The sequence below is a fragment of the Aethalodelphis obliquidens genome, unplaced genomic scaffold (genome assembly GCF_003676395.1).
Source record: "Aethalodelphis obliquidens isolate GAN/ISIS:26980383/991018 unplaced genomic scaffold, ASM367639v1 scaffold4, whole genome shotgun sequence".
Lineage (NCBI taxonomy): Eukaryota > Metazoa > Chordata > Mammalia > Artiodactyla > Delphinidae > Aethalodelphis > Aethalodelphis obliquidens.
In genome coordinates, this window is record NW_020837948.1 from 60,708,307 (window position 1) to 60,730,613 (window position 22,307).

General features: G+C 43.6%; 1 long non-coding RNA gene across 3 annotated transcripts in view; it reads left to right on the plus strand.

The window, feature by feature from the left end:
* The window catches only part of LOC113617439 (uncharacterized), a 271,846-nt gene that overhangs the window by 138,788 nt on the left and 110,751 nt on the right, over positions 1–22,307 (plus strand). For all 3 annotated transcript variants that reach the window (XR_003431646.1, XR_003431643.1, XR_003431645.1), the window contains 2 exons: positions 8,082–8,194; positions 21,596–21,785. This is a non-coding gene — a long non-coding RNA (uncharacterized LOC113617439). The remainder of the gene's footprint in view (positions 1–8,081; positions 8,195–21,595; positions 21,786–22,307) is intronic.

A 22,307-nucleotide genomic window follows, 5' to 3' on the forward strand; every position in this document is an offset into this window, starting at 1 on the left:
ACGTTCCCTTTCGATTGTGGGAGAAGCAGTAGGGTTTGTTGTATTTTCTAAAGAGCCCACTCATCACCCCCAGTCTTGTCCCATCTTGTCAGCCGGATGGTGTGGCCCCTCTTACAGGTAACTCCGCTGTCTAGGAGCCTCCACTATGCTCTCACTCAGTACAGATGTTAAAGTAGTAGGGATTCTCTCAGAAAGCTTTCCTGTGCCCTGCAGGCCCGCGTGCGTTTCTCCAGTGGGAGGTCAGAGCGCCCAGGACTTGCTGCTGCCAAAGAGGGCTCTGTGAGCCTAACGGCAGCACGTCTTTCAGACATTTGCCCCCTTGAATGATTGTTAAACAAGTCTCTTCTGGAACACGTCTATACTAATAATGCCTTTTGGTTATGCGGTGATTATACCCCGAGCCTGCAGCTCCGTGGCAGGACGGGGCCTGACGGGGCCTCCTCCCTGCCGCAGTTGTGTGTAGGGAGATGAGGTGTCTTCGGCCCTTCTCTGGAGCAGGAAGCAAACAGCTACAACTGAGGGGCAGCATGGGGGTGCGTATGGAAAGCCGCTTCCCAGAATAGCACCATGCTGTGGCGCTTATCCTTAACGAAAAGGCCGGGGTGGCAGGATTGAAGGTTTCGTGCTGCTCTGCGACGCTCCCAGGGTGGCTCTTGCAGGACAGTGGCAGCCACCACCAGCTCCGGCGCTGCAGGCTGCACACAGCCCAGGGCTCAGGACTGGAGTCCTGTACTCAGCACGAGGAAACAAACACGCAGGGATGGCGAAGTGCCCAGGGCGCCCGGTTTGTATGGGGTCGGCCAAAAAGTCCGTTCGGGTTTTCCATTCCGTAGGATGTTACGGCAAAGCCCAAACGACCTCTTTGGCCAACCCCATAGTATTGTCCGGCCCTTACCTAGCCTGCCCCTGGGTAACAGCCCCAGCTCCTGACCACTGCACAGTTCTGCCCTGTCTCGGAATGAGATTCCTGCATCGGCATCCCAGCCCCACCCCCCAGGGCGACTTTGGTTAAGATTCTTGACTTCTCTCAGCCACGCTCTGATCCTCTGTAAAATGGAGATAGTAGTACCACACTCACGGTGATGAGGATTTAAATTAGACATTTTACCTAGAGGCTGAGCAGAGGCTGGGCCCATGGCGAGTGCTCGATGAATGCCAGCCAAGGTGTCGCTGTTGTTACTCCTCAGAGATTTGAGCCTTCGCCTTGTCCTGCATGTCAGCCTATCAGCTTCCTGAGAGAAGAGCAGCCTCCGTCTCTCCTCTGCGAGGCAGTGCGGTGAAGAAGGGAGCACATGGGCTCTGGAGTCCCTCTGCCTGGTCCAACCCTGCCTCTCCCGCCATCCTGCTGTTTAACTTCAGGCACATTCCTTAACCATCCTGTGCCTCATATTCCTCTCTGTGAGTGGCAGAGCGGTAGGATCTGCCTTCTAGGGGTGTTGTGAGGACTACTGCATTCATCTACAAGAAGCCCTGCTGCCTGGCACTGATGAGTGCCCAGGAAACATTAACCATGATTGTGCATGTCCAGGCATGACCTGGCACCGTGCCGCTCATCAGTTTGGCACTCAACAAATGACTCTGCTGGGTTGGGTCCAAAGTGGTGGACCAGCCACCTTTCATTCTGTCCTCTTCCCCACCTCTCCCAGTTTCCACTGAAAGTCTTTATACATATGGCCCACAAGAGACAACAGAACTATGCCGTGGTGGCCAGCTGCCCTACTTTGCCAGAGTTTGAGCGATTTCTCAGGTTGCAGGACTTTCCTTGCTAAAGCAGGAAAGTCCTGGGTAAACCAGGATGGTTGCTCACCTACTACTGCTCGCATCTGCCATTCGTGGGGCTGGAGCTAAGCTGTTTGCTCCTAGAGCTACTGCATGGAGGGGCTGCAGTTTAGGGGATGCCTTTCCCCTGCTCCCACGCTTGTTATGAACGCCTCCCCTCCCCTCAGTGCTACGGAATCTGCTTGCAACCCGACTGTGCACCCCCAACCAGAAATGCTAGCCTGAGCGCCAAGGACGTGGAACATGTTGGCCCGGTTGGTGGAAGAGTATCTTGAGCAGCTCACAGTTTGTCTTAATCATGCTTCTGGGCTGATTTCTTGAAAGGTTGGTGCTGGTGGGAACTTGGGGTCCTATTTAACACCAGATTTGAAGTTGATACATCTGATTCTTATCTCCACTTTCCTTTCTTTGAGCTATGTGACCTTGGGCAAGACATTAAACTTCTGTGGGAACACATTGTCTTTACCTGTAAAATAGGAAGGAATTAGATAATCCATCTAGATCATTCCCTTGTGCCCAGCAGGGCAGTGGCACTGGCTTTGCTGGCTGGGGCCTGCAGTCTGGGGCAGGTGGTGCTGGCTGAGAGGTGAGGAGGGCAGGATGCTGCCCGGCTGACCTGCTTGTGCTGTGGCTGCTCTGCTCCTTCCTGGTGAAGACTGGGTCATTTCCCTTTGATGGAGGCCCTCAGTGGGCTCAGTGCCTTCACCTGCTGTTACATGAAGCTGTCCCCTGACAGCATGAGGACAAGGGCTATAGCCTAGGGATGGTGGAACCTAGAGCTGGAAGGAGCCTAGGTCCCTCGTGACATTTTGGAGTCACCAGACTCTAGAATTCTTATTTCATAAGGGAAAAAGAAATCTCTGCCGGATTTAAGTCAATATTTTAAGTCTCAGTTACTAGCCGCCAAATACAATTTCTGGTTGATCTATCTAACAGATGTGGAGCACAGTGCAGAAACAGATCTAATGTTTTCCCCTAAACGTCAAGAGTGAAGGTCATAGAAATCTAACAAATAAGAGCTTAATATTTAAACACAAGACAGTCAGTCTTTCCCCGTATATAACAAGAGAAGCTGACTAAGCCTGCCTTCTCCTCCTATGTCCTCCATAAGAATGATGCTTGATATACAGGTTTCCCCCGCAATCTGAAAGTAGAGAAACGTTTCCTAAGCTGAAATGGCATCAATGGAAGAAGCAGTCAGGACACATGTTGCTAACGGATGCACAAAATAAATCGAGATAAAGCACATATGCTCGCAGATGTTTTTCAGAGCTATGGCGGCTTGATGCTGAGATGCTAAGTGTAGATCCTGGGGAACGAGCTTGGTGGTGCCACTGTCACTTCTCTGCTTGGGGTGTGCACTGTCTCCATGACACCTGCAAAACAAATGTTGAACACTATTTTCATTTTCAGCCTTTCTTTGTAAAAGCTAAAATCCTCTTCAGATTTCTTTCAGTTAGTGAAAACAGGTACTAATATAGTTCTTTTGTAAAAGCGAATTAGCATAAAGTGAACTTTGGAAAAGTGGAGGTTACCTGTACCCTTAAATCCTGGTCCCTCTAAGATTTGACATCAGAGAATTAAATTCACAGAACTAAGGGTTGTTTTTTTTTTAATTAATTAATTTATCTATTTGGCTGCACTAGGTCTTAGTTGTAGCACATGGGATCTTTGTTGCCGCATGCAGGATCTTTTAGTTGCAGCATGTGGGAACTTTAGTTGTGGCATGCGGGACCTTTAGCTGTGGCACGTTGGACCTTTAGTTACGGCATGCAAACTCTTAGTTGCGGCATGTGGGATCTAGTTCCCTGACTAGGATCAAACCTGGGCCCCCTGCATTGGGAGTGCAAAGTCTGAGCCACTGGACCACCAGGGAAGTCCCCTAAGTGTTTTATTTCATCTTTGTTGGTATTAGATGGTAAGCCCAATTCATCTTTTTTTCTTAGTATTCACAAAAGCTCCAAACTTTTATGAGAAGTCCAGATTGTTTTATCTATCTGCATACCACAATTATGGTTGTATTTTTAATAATGTTAGTGGAACTAGAATTTTTAAATTCATCTAGCACACATTTTTACTCATTCCAGGCAATAATAAGAATACCTTGTATTTATTGAGTACTTACTCTTTGTCAGTCACTGATAAACGCTTAACCAACAGTCTCATTTAATAACCTCAGCATTCCTACAAGATAGATGCTATTATTATCGCCATTTTGCAGATGGGGAAAGGGAGTTTAAGTAGCCTGCCCAAGGTCACATAGCTAAGAAATGATGATGGGATATAAACTCAGCTAGTCTTAAAAGTAAACTATCCTGTCCTGAGATAGATGAGTGACTTTAAACAAAGCTATTTCCTTACATATCAAAAAGGAAATATATTTTCTAGAAACTTTACTTAAATTTGCCCAAGGACATACTGAATTCACCCACGATCTTGGGCAATCTCTAGGAAGCCCCTGGTCTTAAGGGATGGTAAAAAGAACTTGAAGTAACTTGATGTTACTTGAAGGCAAGTAACATCACATAAAATATTTGTGCATTCACATTCTCATTTAGAACATCTGCATTCCATAACCATTCAGTTAGGTAGGGTAGGAAGGCAGGGGAGACATTCAGTATTCAGTGCCTGGTAAGTAACCAAATGCTTGTCAGAGCGGTAACCTGCTTTATAACACACCATTTATTGGCTTTCTTCTCTTACTTGTCTCACTTCCCTTCTTCCTTATCAGCTCCCTGGGATTATCTCCCAAGTAAATGACTTGCATTCAAATCTTTGTGTTGGTATCTGCTAGGGAACTCAGACTGAGTCTCATGTTATCTACAACATCCGTCATCCATCCATCTGTCCATCCATCCATCCATTCATCCATTCATCCATCCAACCTTACTAACCTATATGCCTGGAAACATATGAGGTACTCAGGATAAGAGATAATTAAGTCACTGCGCTAGAACTAAAGTTGTTCCATTGAATGGCTTTATGTTTCCCATATCACCAAGCAGAGATATTGAATATGCTGACTGTGAAAACAGCATTGGAAAGACTGGAGAATTCCCTTCTCAGAGTCTTGAAGAGGGCTTTCCCAGCAGAGTCACCCTTGCAGGGGCAAACAGTGCCTGCCATATGGTGGCTGTTCAGGAAATATTTACTGAATGAGTGTGGAAATGGGCAGAATGAACAGGTGGCTTAATTATAAAGTAGATCAGGTTTTCTCTAGGATCCATCTCTCTTGTTTCTGAATCCTTGCCCCCAAACATTGTAAATTTATAACTAAAAATACAGTCTCAGAAAAATCAAGAAACTCACATAGGTAAGACGGGTGTAAAATCCCTCTTAACAAATATTTTACACTTGAAAGAAGAGGGGTAGGGAGACAGTTGAACCCAAAAAAGGCCCTCTGCACTGGTGTGGAGAGATTTGAGGGTGACAGTCTTTTCTGGTACGTCTCAAATCATAGAATACAAATAAGGTTAGTCCCAGCTGCAAGAATGAACAGGGCCACGTTTTGAATTCTTGTTTTATCAGTTATTATGTGCAATCCATGGGGTATCGCTTACAATTCCTATACATTTGGGAGTTCTAAGAATGACACCTCTTAACCCTCTCCACCCTGCCTTGTGGAGAGACCTGATGAGCCCTGATCCCTTCAGAGTTGCCACAAAGATGAAGCGTTCAAATAATGTGTTATGGGAGAGTTCAGAGTGGGCTTTTGGTTCATGGTGGGCTCTTGGAGTACTTTATGGAAGAAAAGGGGCTTGAGCTGGTTCTTGGAACATGGGTAGGATTTGGCTGGTTGGAGAAAATAGTAACAAGTCCTCACTTATCAAGTACTTACTGTGTGCAGGCTCTGGGGTAAGGGCTCCCCAAGCAGCATTCATTTAACCCTCCCAAACCCAAACAAGCACCTATAGCATTATCCTTATTTTAAAGATGAAAGTTAGAAAAGTTAAATAATATGCTCATATCAAAACAATGAGAAAAAGGCAGAGCCAAGGTCAGATTCAGGCAAACTGCTGTCCCTTTAGCAGACATTTTGAACTGCTCTACAGCTATGCTATTTCTTGGGGGCCAGTATGGAGGGTAGTTAGAAAAAAAAGTTTTCTGCAACGGTCATGGCTTTGAGAGTCCATCCGCTGCTTCCTTGGTAGTGTGTTTCAGACTATAGGTCTGAAACAGTCAGAGTGGAAGCAGGAGCTATCTCTGTTCTGTCAATTCAGTGTGTAACACACCACTAGGCATTCACATCTGCGTGCTGGCAATGGGTCCTTCAGGTGTGTGCTCAGGTTTCTTGTGCAGAGAAGGCTTCAGTGACCCAGGTGAATTCTAAGAGGGAGGTAGGCTAAATTTTTCTGACCAACACTGAGTGCAGCACTGGGCTGTAGAGCAGAACTGGGCCCTGTCTTTACAAGGGCTCAGCTTGAGACACACTGAGTGTCAAGTACTCTTGTTGTACTGTGGCCTTGCCACCAGAGTAGTTGCGACACGTGAATATGGAATCCACACGGGCCTTGCTTTCCCATGTGCCTCATCTACTGCCACTTGTTGTTTCTTTCTTTTAAAAATTTTTAATTGTTGTAAAATACGTATAACATAAAATTGACCACCTTAGCCATTTTAAGTCTAGAGTTTAGCAGTGTTAAGTACACTCATATTGTTGTGTAACCAATCTCCAGAACTCGCTTCATTTTGCAAAACTGAAACTCTATACCCATTACACTATTCCTCATTCTTGATTCCCCCAGCCCCTGGCAACCACCATTCTATTTTCTGTCTCTATGACTTTGACTGCTTTAGAAACCTCAGATAAATGGAATCATACAATATTTATCTTCTCCTGACAGGCTTACTTCAATTAGCATAATGTCTTCAAGGTTCATCCATGTGGTAGCATTTGTCAGAATTTCCTTTCTTTTTAAGGGTGAATAGTATTCCATTGTATGCACACACCACATTTTGTTTATCCATTCATCTGTACATGAACACTTGGGTTCCTTCTAACTCTTGGCTACTGTGAAAAATGTGGTTATGAACATAGGTGTGTAAATATCTCTTTGAGATCCTGCTTTCAATTCTTTTGGGTGTATAGGCCATTGTTTCTTATGTCCAGTGACCACAGTAGAGGGAAAAGAAGGAAAAAACTACACACACACACACAAAAGTAAAACTTCACAGATGACCTCTTAAAAAAGCCATAAAGGCAGTGTAACAGCTGAGCCAAGGGAGGAAAGGAATCTGCATCCGTACTAAGCAGTTCCAAAAGCAATTTCTAAGCCCCAAATGTGGGGCAGCAGGCAATCCTTGTGGGGCTAGAAAAGAATCTGGAGCTGCCATGTCTAATTCCCTCATGAACTCTTCAGTGGCACCACTGTTGGGTCCTTGTCTTAGGTCTTGCATTCAGCTGGACAGTATTTGGAATTTGCTCTCATAAAGACATGAGTCTGGATGGGAAGTTCTAGATCCAAGCCATAACAGCCAACTACTTCCAGCTCTGCTCCAAAGACCCCAGACAGGAATCAAGAGTCTTGAAAGAGCTTTTCCTGTCTCCTTAGCTGTGGAAAGAAAGGCTCAGCCTGTCACCAGAGCCCAAATGCGCACCATCTGAGCTCTCAGGGCAAGCTGGATGGAAGTGTGACTTGCTCCAGCCGTGCTGTTTAGGGCTAGATGCATGGCAGATGTCCTTTACAGAGACCATATGTTCCCCTCCCTCTTCTGGGAGAGGGTGGAGGGCTGTAGGATGTTTCCATGTCCCTTAAAGGGGCCTAGTCCTGGGGGCAGAAAGATAGCTCTCAGCACAAGGTGATGATGCCTCATCTCTCTGGCAGGGGCTGTCCCCTCTAAGGCTCTGAGCTGCAAGTGCCAGGCTGCGACTGGCTCCAGGGAGATGAGGGTGCAGCAGAAGGCAGTGGAAGCCAGCTCAGGGTCCAATATTTTTGTGCAGAGAGCCCACAAGGGAAGCCCTGGTGCTTTTTGTCTCCACTCTGCAGTCAGGGAGTTTCTAGCTGTCACTCCCCTATGGGCTAAGTGAAACAGGCCTGGTCCCAGAGGTGTGCATCCCGGAGGCTGTGTTCTTTGAGTTGGGATGGCGAGGACTCCCTATGGCTGCACAGACTAGCCCCTCCTCAGGGTTTCTATTTAGAATCCTGTTAGAGCTGGAAGGGGCCCTAGAGATCATCTGGTTCAAGCCATTGTATTGAAGTTTTAATCAAGCTAGACATGTGAATGACTTGCCCTAGGCCACAGCATTAAGAAAGAGCAGATCCAGCAGTGTAACCTCAAAGTTTCTTTCCTCTGTCCTACAGAGCCTCCTCTGAAGTTAGGAAAACAGACAGTCTCAGGCGAGTTGTCTCCAGCATGATAAACACAAGCTTCAGTCTGAATGAGGCCATCATAAGGACCTCCATCATGCGAGCAGGTAATAACAGGTGCGTGCAGGAAATGGAAAATGGGGCTTTGGTCAGTTTAAGAGATGACTCTTCTTAAAATCTCTGCAGTTAATTAAGTTCTTGAAAGATTCCCCCTTCACAGAGAAAATTCATATTATTAGGTTCCATTTAGCGAGTCTCTTGAGCTGAGCAAACATCCTCTCTGCTGGTCCCCCAGGTAATAGTTCTCTTCTGAGACCTCAAATCTGTAAACCTAAATGATCTTTTCTCTTTGTGGATATGTCTTCCATTTTCTCCTTGATTGGCTTTTCTGGACCTGGACATGTCTGACCTGTCCTGAGAGAAGCCAGGTCAGGAAACGTAAAACCTCCCACGCGCAGCCCAGACCCTCCGGATTGCTCACCTATCGCCAGTCCCTGCGGGTCCCACCCCACCCCCTACCCACCGTCAACCCCGCCATGCCCCTACACTGGTGAGATGCTTGGGGGGTGGGGTCAACCATAACACGCAAGGCCCCAGGATTCCCATTGTTTATAAAGGGAGCCCCAGAAATTGGGCATCAGTTAGCCCTTTGGTATTATTTGAAGCTGTACTTTGAGGACTGGACTTCAGGAGGAACAATCATGGAAGGGGTTATCTCAGCTGCCTGTTCACCATGTCACATCTAAAGGGATTAGAGCTGAGGTAAATCTACCCACATCAGAAATCTTCCTCCACTAGACAGAGAGTAGTTTGAAGAGAACACCGCATTCTCTCAGAGAGCGATGCCCTCTCTGCCTTTCCAAGGACACAGCAGCACCTCCTATGCCTGCTCCCTCAGAGGTGTGTCCATGAGGGAGCTTGTGAGGCACTGGACCATGGAGCCGCAGGGCTGGAAGAGACCTTGGAGATCACTGAGACCTGTGATTTTCAAATGTGTCTTTAGCAGAAGGAACTATCCAGAGTCTTACAGGGAGGCTGTAGCAGGTGCTAGTGGGCTACCTGAATATATCCCCTCAATCCACCCCAGGGGTGACCTGCAGCAGATTCCAGGTGCTCCCAAGGCTCTAACTGGCCAGGCCTAATTCTCATGTACTTTTTGGAATTAAAGGAACAGTCTAGTCCCTGCTGTACATCCTGAGACCGGGAGAAGGGGTTTCCTAAGGCACATCAGGGGGTGTAATTGGAAGAAGAGTAAGTGGATGCTATCAGGCAAAAACAGCAGTTGTGAATTCTAGCAGTATCACTCAGATTCTACCGTGCATACAAGTCACCTGGGAATCTTCTTAGACATCGATTCCTGGGGCACGCATTTGAAGATGCTAGCTCAGAAACTTTGCAGCAGAGCCCGTGTACCTGCATTTCTAAGAAAGCTGATGTTGGCTATTGCACTGTGTACTCGGTGACCATTAAATTTCTCAAGCCACTGCTGAAGCTCCTGAAGCAGTATGCCTCTGGAGATAGGCTTCTTTGAGGAGTTTGCAGAATATGGCCAGAGGGAAGTTTGCTCTGCAATATTTTCCCGGGTATTACCATCCTCTCGGCTCTTCCTGAAGATCAGAAGATGATGAGACTTGGCTGAAGGATGCCTGTGTAGGGTACCCAAAGCTGTCACATAAAGACTTTTCCTCCAGATCTCTTCAGGGCAGGCCTCTTTCTGCTACAGATCCTTCCCTGGGAGGTGGCCTTCTATCTTGGGAGGAAAAGAGAGAAAGGGAGTGCAGCGGAAGGACCCAGGGCTAGGTTGGGCCATATGGGAGTGATTTGTCCTTCCTGAAGAAGGAAGTTTCTGAAAGGGGAGCTAGTGACCTTCGTCTTCTAACCGCTCACCTTCAGCGGAGGGCAGAGAGGGGTTGGATTTCTAAGACATTTGAAAAAGACCCATGCCCTGGATTTGCCACATGCTGGAGTAGGCTCCTTTCAAACACATCCAGACGAACCTAAGAACAGACCCACTGTGACAGGAGCTGAGTTGAGGTGAGATCTGATCAGTTCCGTGGCTGCCAAGGCAGAGGCAGCAAACTCAAGTCCTGTCTTACCTACCTGAGCCAGCAGAAATGCTACAACTCCAGTGCAGCCCGATAGAAATACAATGGAGATGGAATATGAGTCATATATGCAATTTAAAAATTTTCTAGTTGCCAGATTACAAAAGTAAAAAGAAAACAGGTGAACTTGATTTTTTTTTGATTTTTTTTTTTAAAGATGTTTTTGATGTGGTTTTTAAAGTCTTTATTGAATCTGTTACGATGTTACTTCTGTTTTATGTTTTGGTTTTTTGGCTGCGAGGCATGTGGGATCTTAGCTCCCCCACCAGGGATCCAACCTGCACCCCCTGCATTGAAAGGTGAAGTCTTAACCACTGGACTGCCAGGGAATTCCCTGAAGTTGATTTTAATAATATATTTTATTTACTCCAATCTACCCAGCGTATCATTTCAACACATAGTCAATTAAAAATTCATTACTGAGATAGTCTACATTCTTTTCTTCGTATATTATCTTTGAAATCTGGTGTGTATTTTACAGTTGTAGCACATCTCACTTTGGACTAGCCACATTTCAAGTACTCACTAGCCACATGAGACTAGTGGCTGCTGAACTGGACAGCATAGCTTTAGTCCCAGCAGGCCAAAGCTGTCCTCCGTCTCTTCCCCATTTTCTTCCTCTTCCAGAAAAATGTGGGTGTCACTTGGATGCTGCACTGAGATAGTACCAGAGCCGGCAGGCAGAGGCTTAGCTGCAGAAAGCTCAGACTGAAGGGTGGCAATGGCTTGTTCTGTGATCAGTTCTCTTCTGTCTTGGTGGCTGTGTGAAATGTGTGAGTCATCATGGGGCAGGGAGGCTGGCAGGCATGGTGGGCGAGGTCCTCTCTATTCTGAGGTCTCCTTGAGGGCCTTTGTGCGTGTGAGGGTGGGAGGGAGGGAGGGACAGACACAGTGGAGGATGGGATGGTGAGGGAATATGGAGGGATGTGTCTGGATTCACAAAAATAGACCTGTATCTGTGGGCTGGTTTCAAAAACTCAAAATACCATTTCCTTGTGCAAGGGAGGAGCAGGACGAAGGAGATATTAAAGAGCTACATACTTTTGTGATTAAAATACTCAGGAAGGATAATGAAGACCAGGGCCCTCGGAAATGTCAGGATCTGGGACTCTCTTTTAAATTGGATCCTAGAGTTGTCTCAATTTTCCAGAGTTGTGTCTGAAGAGCCATTTTTCTTTCCTGTATCACACATCTGTTTTCAGTACTTCCTACTTCATTTGAACATTTAAGAAAATCTGTCTCATGTACAGTCGCCCACTGGCTTCTAAAAGATGCAGACGTGTTTGAAAAGCAATTGGTCATTATGCTCCCTCACAGGACGTGGTTACAGAGTTTGGAATCTTTTGGGAGGAGTGCTTTACTCCATTAAAAGCAATAGCCATCGCCAGGGGCTACGAGTGAAAGCTGGGCTTGAACCCCAACTTGTTACTTGCTGGGTGTCCGCCAAGTTACCTAACCTCCTTGAGCCTCATTTTCTTCTTCTACCGCATGTGAATAATAGTTCTTACCTCACTGGGATGTTGGGAGAATCAAATGAATAATGTGTGTACTGTGCTTAGCACAATGTCTGGCCCACGCCATTATGATCGTTTCTCTGTAGGAAACGCCAGCTCTTCTGTAGCTCAGTGCCATGGCTGGCCAGGTGGAATCCTCTCATTTACCAAAGTACAGTATGTTTAAATTAGACAGTGCAACATGACAGATGTGGAATATGACACACAGAGAAGAGGGATTTGGCCACAGCTGTTTAGGGAATTGATGGCAGAACTCAAGACAGAACAGAATTTCTATTTTCCAATGCTTATTTAGCAGGGTTTTCTGGGTTTCAGAACCAGTGTCTTAAATTTCAGAAAGCATAAAGAGGAAACAAATAAGGCAGGGTTTGAATGTATAACCACAGAGCAAACATAACAGCCTAATATAAAAAGGCAAAAAAGGAATCCTGAACTATAAAGTACCAGAAATTCAATAGGATGGGCTAATATGTTGTCACTAAAAATCCGTACGCTGAATATTGATTTGACATGGGGAGATACTTTTGATCTGCATCAAGTGAAAGAAAAAAAAGGAAATAAAATTTCCACATAATTTAATGCTTAAAAACTAAAAGCATTTTACATATATGTATAATCTCTAAAACCAAAATACTCTAAACCAGATGTTATGTTTGCTTATCTCCATTGGATAATAGTTTTTTCTTGGTGCTTTCATGTATTTTCTATAATGAACACTCACTACTTTCATAATCAGGAAAAACAGTGAAGGTTACGAAAGATTTCCAGTCTCTGGTTTCCACCAGGGAGCCTGTAGCTCATTCTCGTCTCTCTCAGCCTTGCAGAGCTCCTAGTGGCTTCAAAGCCTGCATTGTTTACAAAAGGATGATTATGTGGGGCGTCCAGGGAGACTGACTGAGAGAGAACAAAGTGAGACATGTTTTATTGAAGACACTATCCAGAGTCAAGACACTTTCACAACAAAAACCTTTAATGAATTCAGTGGATGGCTGTTCTAGTCAAAGTAAATTGGGTAAATGGGAAAGGAGAATGTTAGCAAGCTCTGTGAGGGAGGACGAGAGACTTCTTTGTTGATCTCTATAGGGAAGACATTACAAATAAAGTTCATGGTCATCGTGATTTTTATTTAGTTAGGGATGAGTTAACTCAGTTTATCAGGACTCTGCTGAGGTCACTGGCAGGATTTCATCCCTCCCCCTCATTCCACTGGCTTTCTGACCACCTTCCTCCAAATCATGTGTGGGTTCTGCTGCCACTCTCCCAGGCCTCAGGGTCGCACCTATGGCTGTCTTCCCAAACTGCCTCTTCTGTTAATGCTGCTCAGTTGAAGTTCTTTTGCCTTGGATCCCGTGGTTCCTCTCTGCCCAACCACTTTGAGTCTGTCCATTGTTCCCACAATTCTTTGTTGCATCCACCCCTACATTTGACCCTTTGCCCATTCCTCAGGTCCCTGCACTGCAGCTTTGGTGCAAATGGACACTGACCGGTCAACGCAGGCCCACCCTATGAACCTAGTTCTGCCACCTCCTGATTTTGAGACTTTGGTCAATTTACTTAACCTCTCTCAGCTTCAGTTTCCTCATCTGCAAAATTGTGATAATAATTTTTTTTTTTTTTTTTTTTTTGCGATACGCGGGCCTCTCACTGTTGTGGCCTCTCCTGCTGCGGAGCACAGGCTCTGGACGCGCAGGCTCAGCGGCCATGGCTCACAGGCCCAGCCGCTCCGCGGCATGTGGGATCTTCCTGGACCAGGGCACGAACCCGTGTCCCCTGCATCGGCAAGCGGACTCTCAACCACTGCACCACCAGGGAAGCCCTGTTGATAATAATAGTTACCTGAAAAAGTGAACAATTACATGTAAAGTGCATCTAACTCATCTGGCACATAGCTAGCAATCAATTAATATTAGTTGTTACAGTGCTATCATTTTACCACAGAAACAATGGTAACCCATCTTGTAGTAAGAGCACAGGCTGTGGCATCAGACAGACCTTTTTAAACTGCACCTCTGACTGTGGCTACGTGTGGCACACCTGTGTGCTTCAGTTTCTTCTATAAAATGGGATCACAAAGAGTACTGACTCTAGGACTTGCTGTAGGGACTGGAATGAAATAATGCACATGAAGCACTTACAAAATGCCTGGTACAGAGTGCCACAAAATGTTTGCTATTGTTTGCATTACAGATGACGGATGGTCTCACCAGCTTTTTCTAGGAAGGATGACTATGAAATTAGCATTCCAGAGTTACATTTGAATTCTAAAGTAGACCAATCAAGATTTCATGGTTGTGCTGAAGAATCATAACAGTACACGAGTGAAATTAGAGTCAAAACTGGCATGCTGAGTTTTTCCTCTGTCCAGGGGAATGAGCTCATTTTGTCCTAAACCAGATTCTATTTGTCTCAAGTGCACATGAACTGAAACCAAGGGGGGTCTGAGTAGGTGAATCTGGCGTCTAATGGTAGTGTGTTTGGATGTACACGTAGACCATAATGTTAAAGATATAGTCTCTTTGCTTTACATAATATAAAGTAAAAATGGTAATTCAGAAAATTATGTTTTGTTCAAGGCTACAAAAGTGACTCAGAATCATCCCGGGAATCACTAGGAACAGAAAAATACAACTTTATGGAGTCAGCTAGGGGTGGCTAGTCATCTTCTAGAGAAAGCCAGCCTTTGACATCATTACAAACCCTACCTAATTTAGAATGACCATAAAACTCAAGGAGGAAAACTTTCCTCCTTGAAGGAAACATGCTTTATGAAAACTATGTCTGGTCACCACTTAGTTCAGCTACACATGAATTTCCATTTCTTAAAAGCCTCTAAAGTGAAATCTATCTGTTAGAAAACATCATAATTGAATTCTAGATTTACCAAAACAAATCACTCAAGTACTAATGCAATAAGAGGGTTGTTTTGTACATGAAATGGGGCTTTTACATCAGATATTAAAAAGATTTTATATCCATTGACTCATTAATGATGACTGGGCTTTATGAACCAGGTACTAGATGATTTTTCAAAGAAAAAATAAGCACCAAGGAATCCAGGGACCAGGGCTAGGCTCTGAGTACATCAGTGGAGAGTTGCACATCAGATTGAGACTTCTGTTTTCAAACCTGGTTTCCGGGGCCTCATGATTTCCCCACCCAATACCTAGGTAATTGGTTTCTGCAGCAGGGAAGAAGTCCTTGAGGTTAAACCTGTTTACAAAGAAGCTCAACAAAGAACAACTGTTGTTCCTGATTTCAAGGTCTATATGAATTCAGCAGAGATGATTAAAAAGGAGGGGAAGAGGGACTTTCCTGGTGCTCCAGTGGTTAAGAATCCACCTTCCAATGCAGGGGACACAGGTTCGATCTCTGGTCAGGGAACTAAGATCCCACATGCCTTGGGGCAACTAAGCCCACCTGCCGCAACTAGTGAGCCTGTGTGCCACAGCTGCTGAGCCCGCGTGCTCTGGACCCCACACACCTGCACGCCGCAACTAGAGGGAAGACTGCACCTGCATCTGGGACCCAATGCAGCCAAATAAACAAATAAATAAAAATTAAAAAAAAGAAAGGAGGGGAATATTCAAAACCAAATAAAAACACAAACCTAGCAGCTATCCTCAACTAAAGAGTAGTTTGCTTAGCAGAGACTTAAGTATAAGTGGAAGAGTACACTTTTTTTAAAAAAAAATGGCAGCATAAGGCCTATGTGTAAATGCTACAGTCAGTATTTTGTATGCTTCACAATAATTATCAGACAGTGTTTATTAAACTCCCATGTGTGTCTAGTGCTGTGGTGCTATGGTACCTGTCATACACATCAGTCTAAGGTGAAGGGAGTCCTTTTCTTACACTTTAGCATGCTAACCAATTGCTGCAGGTGCTTCTTAAAAACACTGACTCCCAGGCATTACCTCCAGAGGAGAGCCTGTAGCTCTGGGACTCATCATTTTTCTTAAAGAATCACATCAGGTGGTTCTGATATAGATGGTCCACAGACTGCACTTTGAGAAACACTCGATTTAGCAAACATAGTAAGTTATAAATCAAATTAGAGCACTACACATTGCAAAGGAGGAAGACTAATAAATCCAACAATATAGTTATATAACAGTTCCATAAGAAAGGCAAGATATTTAAAAGTTGTCTGAAATGTGTGTTTTCAAAAACTTGCAGGTAAGTATTTAAAGGGGCTAGTTAGCTTCTGCAAGAGGCATAAAAGTGAACCTAAGCCTAGCCAGTTTATTTAACAAATGATATTATTTGATACCATGCATATTAGTATTTAGTAGTAGTTGAGTGATTCTCTACCCTGGATGGATGCATATTAGAATCAATTGGCAGCTTTTAATAAACTGATCTCTGGGCCCCAGCTCCAGAGATGACGCAACCGATCTGGACTGGGGTCCAGGCATGGGCATGTTTATAAAACTGCTCAGGTAACTCTAACGTGCAAGTAGGGCTGAGAATCACTGTGCACGTCCTGTACCCATCCCCCCCGCCCCCGCACCACTACACACATGCACACACACACACACACACTTTTTAAAAAGATAGGTAAGGAAATTACATTGCAGAGAGATTAAGCAATCAGAAGTAGGCTCGTCAGAAATTAGACAGCAAAATGCTCAGGGGGGAGGGAAGGTACGGTGGTTGAGAAGAGATTGTGAAATCAAGCTGCTCCTGGTCTCCCTGCAGCCCAGGAGATGAAAAATCTGCACTAAACAAAGGGAGTTGCTGGAAAGACTATTTTGTGGGGCTTAAAAGCTTCAAAAAGGAGATGTTTTTCTTTGATGAAAAGGGACAGAAAAGCACTGGAAGGTGTTCCAAGGAGGCAAATTAACGCCTTTCCTCTGGTGTGTAGAAACCAGGCAGTTGTGTTGCCTGATATTCAGGAGGCAGCATGGCACCTACCACCCTCTGTCTTTTTCCCCACCAGAGGTGCTGGCTCAGTTATCCGTTGTCAACAGCACTCTCTTCCCTGAGCCTAGGCCCAGCCCCAAAATGCTTCTTAACACAGCACTCACCCACCACCAGTGCATCACACTGGGCACGTGAATTGGAATCTACCCGCCTTCTCTGGCATCGTGAGGATAGTAGGCTCTTTGTACTCAGACTCAGCTTGGCCCATTCCTAGCTGTGTTGTCTTGGGCAAGTTACTTAAGTTCCCAAGTCTCAGTTCCCCACTAAGTTAAAAAGAAGTGAAACAGATGCCCATACTGTCGTATAATGTAAGGTAAGTGACAAATGGAGTGTCTGGCACATAGTAGGCCCCTAGTAATGGTAGCCAGAATTCTAAGTTTTCTGTAAAGTTGTGGGCGTGAATATGATTGTCAACAACCTTGAGCTAGAAATATAAAACTAGGTGAGACTCAAACATGGAGGCTTGGAAGGCCTCATCCAGTAAGAGCCCAGGCCCATGTGGAACCCTATATTTTACAAAAAAATTTCAAGCTTCGGATGAAATAAATGGGATTTGCCAAATCACATGAGTTCACCGCATGGCCCTCTGACTGTACATGGAGTAAATGTTCATACTACCGAGCAGTTCTCTGCTCCGTGATGTTTGCAGTTAGTCCCTGAATTAAGAGAGCAGCAGGAAAACAACAAGAACGAGAGATACTCAGGAGCCAGAGCGTGAACAAAGGAAGCAACTGGAGAGAGGTCTCTGCCCACCCCCTTCTTCCACCTCCCCTGCCCAAACTGTCATCTTCTCTCATTTATCCTAACTATAGCCCCCACAAGTTATGTTATTATGATGGTACCAATTTCACCAATCAGAAAACCCAGGTCAGAGAAGATAAATATCCCTCATGGAAGGGGTGAAGCTAAGATCTGAGTTCAGACAGTTAGACTCGAGAACCTGAGCTCTTTGCCAGGTACTAGAGACACAGTCATCAAGATTCCTTGCCAAATTAAATAAGTAAATATATCCTTCCAGTGGAGCATGTATGTCATATTCTTTTATTTCTTGATCACAGATTATTGAAATAATCTATAAGCAACAGTCCACTCTCATTAAGGGCCCTGATCCTTCCCTGTCAGTTATGTTTGATTCATCTAGAGAATTGTAGAGGGCCAAGGAGTTGTAAGCTAATCAGCGGTGCTTATTTGTGGACATTTATCAATTTGCTTTGATTTTCCCAAGTTAAAGAATGAGGAGATTAAAATTCAGTCTTTTAAAATACCCTTCTATGTGAGAAACCTCATAAAGTAATGCTTTGGGTCCTTTAAGAATTAGAACTGCTGTCATTAGTGAGGAACACAGAACCCAGTCTAAAGAAAGTAAAATAAAAACAGTATCTTTATATGCTGTGTGCTACAGAATCAAGGTAAGTTCTCACGGAACAAAAATAAGATGAATAATTAAGCATGCAAAACAATAGTTTTTCCTGTCAGTGGGTTATTATGTGCAGTGTGGTGTTGGCCTCTCTGGATTGGTGGCCATGGACTTGGACCTCACTGCTGCCAAGATATGGGAGCATTTGTGGAGGGGCTGGGGTTTTGGTAGGTGTTTGAAAGCGAATAGAGCTGGCAGATGCTCAGAAATCAATGGGTTTTAAACCTGTACAGAATGCACTTTCTTCTCCTGCAGATATAAGATATAAGATTTTATTTTAGAGAAGGATTTGTGGTTTGAATTAGAATAGCACTATTGTGACAAATCTGGCTTTCAGTCTAAGTGAGAGGTTTGCTGAAAATTATATCTATGCCTTCAGCGGGAGCTCACAGTAGGTTATAACTTACTCCTATGTTTCGAAAATATGTTCATAAGCAGTAAGAGAGCAGAAATTCTTTAGAGTAATATTGACTTAAATGTCATTTTCTGTCAGCCTAGGAAATTATGATGATCTAGATTTGGTTTCCTGGGTGAATGCTAAAGGTAGTTCGTTAGTGTAGCAATGGAGTTTTGGATGCTTCTAGGGTTTCATGGGGAAAAAAAGGCGTTTGGTCATATTTGGACCATAACCTTGAAGTGCTTAAAAGTGTGGTGGGAAATTTGGACCAAATTTTCTAAAACAGTGTATATTTCTCTCTCATAAATCCACCTTTCAAAAGGTGAAGTAAAATGTCACATTGGGTAGATCAGAGATTATTCATTTGGAAAGTTTATGAGATGATATGGTCCAGGCAATGAATAGGATTAAGTATTCCGTGACACCCAGAGAAACATCAAAGAGAATCAGACTAGAGATCTCAGAATACCAAATAGATCTTCAAACCTATCAGTTTCCTTCAAGCTCTAAAATGCATGGATTGCATGACCTGACAAATATTAATAATGGCATCTAAAACCATTTCTGCCAGAATTCTCATGCCCTGGAGGTTGGGTTGGGAATGGGCATAATTGGAACTGCTTAAACAAAAAAGTACCTAGAAACCTCAATATATTTAGAATAATACTTTCCTCATTAGGAAATTAATTAAAGTACAGACAATTATATTATCAAGTCTTTAAGACTTCTTTAGAGAAAACAATGCTAAGTATTGGTATCTTAAACTGCAAAGACAGAAACCAGGAATTGCTATGTTTGAACATTTGACCCATCAATTCTAAGGAAACTAAAAGAAACCAAAAGTTAGTTTGTAATGAGTTAATTGAAGATACAAACACTATTCTAGAAATTGGTTATGAATCACTCAAATTAGGGACATTAAGAGGAAAGTAAATTATGGTATTCTGGGTATTTTGCTTCCTTTTTCACTTGTTTTTATTATTTTATTTGGGTCTGTATATTTTTTTCCAATATTATTGGATTTTTTCTCGATTCTTTGTAACTTTTTAATGAAACTAATCCATCAGGTTATAATTCAATTTGGGAAATAAATAGACAATAAAATATTTTTGACACATTTTAATAACAATGTTTTATTAGGGGGTGTGGGAGGGAGTACCAGTAAACAAAGAAATAAATTACATATTGTTGGTCCTAAAATACCTTTCATAGTTTACTGTGAATCTTTTTATATTTAAAAATTTGAATTTTCTTTGTTTTCAAAAGCTAATTGACAATGGAAATTTCTTTTAAACATTTCCATATGCATTTCTGCCCCATAATTAAATCAACTGCTGATGTTACGTTCCACTACATAAATCAAATTTGTTCCTATTTCAAGAACCTTGCAAAACGTCTATAAAGCAATAATTGGAAAGAAAATGCTGGCCAAAACATTGTTAGCAAAATGAAATCTAGTGAATGTCAAATTGATCAGATAATTCCAGAGAGCTGGGAGGCAGTGCTTTGGCCACAAGGACATCAGATTTAAGTGGAACAATTCAGACCTATAATATTTCCAAACGCTTTGCCCATCTTTAACTTTGCACGACTTCTGGATTAAGTAGACAACCAGCATGTTCTATCCTAAGTACAGTTGTCTCTTGGTGTCTGTGGGGTACTGGTTCCAGGATCCCCCATGGATAACAACATTCGCCGACGCTCAAGTCCCTTATATAAAATGGTGTCGGAGGGTCAGCCCTGCATATCCGCAGATGTGGAACCCATGGATACGGAGGGCTGACTGTGCAGTGCTTCTCTGCAGCTTTGTTGCGCTCAAGGGAAAAAACCTGATAATCATGACCGGAAGGGAGAAGTAGAAACTTTTAAGCTCTCACGTTTTAAAAAGCCACGTTTAGAAGTGTTATATTGACTTTCATTTTCAAAGAAGACACGTTCTAGGGCGATCCCTCAGCCTGTAATAGTTACAGAGCTGCTGCTAATGCTGGCTGGCTCCCCCTTTAGTGGGAATTCAGAGAACAGTGAGCTTGTCCTCCGTGGTTTGTTCACACGAATTCTTCTTTTCTAGTAGCTCACCTGTTAGAAAACAACAACAACAGAAAACAAAAAATGAAAACCTTTCCAAACCAACTGAGGATTATGCACATGGTAACTACAAGAGGTTAAAAACAATCTCATTCCTCCAGTCCGTTGGCTGAATTAGCTTATTTTACTGGGCTCCTTGGCTATCGTTTCGTGGTTTTTCTGTGCAAAAATACTCTTAGCATCTGCATTTAAAAATCGACAGCATCTCCTATCAGTTACTCTGGATGTAATTTTAATCCACACTGCCTCATAAATTAGAAGCCTATGATCCCTTCTACCTCCTTTCCCTACAGCCATTGTCCTGTGGCTCCTGAAAGCTGTCTCTCAAATTCATCCCAGTCCTCTGTTTCTACTGACAAAGTCTTCGTTCAGGCCAAGCAGCATTAACCTGGATTTGTGCACTATTCTACTGAGTCTCTTACATTTCTTGCTCTCTTTACATGGTCCTTGGTCCCCTGTGCGATCTGTGTTTAAAAGCTCTAGTGAAAAGGCATTCAGGACTGTCACTACTTAGCCTTTAATCTACCTCTCTAGCTTCTCTCAAAGCTCTACCATTTACCTCTTTGTACAGGCCTCAAAACATGGACGTTTTGGGGGGAGTTTGGGCTTTGGGGGCAGGTAAGAGTTCTAATTCTGACTCGGCCTCTTATTCATTGATTAACTGTGGGCCAATTAATAACTCGATATTTCATGCAATGTTCTGGGCACTGGGGGGTGGGGTAGAGTGGGATGGGGGTCTATAGTGAACTAAATAGACCAAGTCCCTGCTCCTATGGAGTGTATGGTCTAGTGGAATCACTAGGTACTTAGGACAGCGTGTTTCTAATAAGCAAATTGTGTCAGAGATCATTAGTTGCCTACCAAAATATCCATTCTCCCCATCTCCCAGATGGGAATTTGTTCTGCTGAAAAGATGGAAGTTCCCATATTCCCTTACTGCTTGAGATGGTCACTGCAATGTAATTGAAAGTCATTGAGTTAGGCTTCTGGGAAATCTGCTTAAAACGGGGCTGGCTCTGTTGGAAAACACTTCCATTTGCAATTTTCTTCTTCCTTTTTCTTCCCAGTTAGAATACAGATATGATGGTTGGAGATCCAGCAGCTATCTTGGCCAATGAGGCAGCTTTGAGAATGGGAGCTTTTGCTAAGGAAGGTAGAACACAAAGATAGAAGACAACCAGGTTACTGATGACTATGGAGGCTCCATATCAGCCTTGGATTGCCTGGCTTGGGACGTCTATGGGCGAGAAAAATTCAGTAAGTCTCTATCTCATTCAAATTTTCTTGAGTTGAGTATTCTGTTTGTATAGTTGAACCCAAGCCTAAATTATATACAATGTAACTATACACAATCACCACTCACATGCTAGATTTGGAAGTCATGACTTTAAAGGGTAAGTAACAAATTACTTAACTGTACTCTTGATAATCATCTCTTGTTCTAGGATCATTTAAATAATCACAATGATGATGATAATGTCTAATAGTAAGATAATATTTATGTAAATAAATCTTGCCTTGACATAATCTACCTTAAATCAAACCTCAAGTTATCTAAAAATTGAGGACAAACTTACAGTACTGTATCTCATTCCTGCTTCAAATTGGTCTTAGTTTTCTCTATGTAAATTTTGAATTTTCATATTTACTTCAATTTCTGAATATGGTCCAGGAATGCCAAATACTTAACATACATGCCACCACTGCACAATCCTGCGTCCATGCCAGACATTAATAGTTGATTATGGCATTTTCTCTGTCTCAGGCTCTTTCTCATAT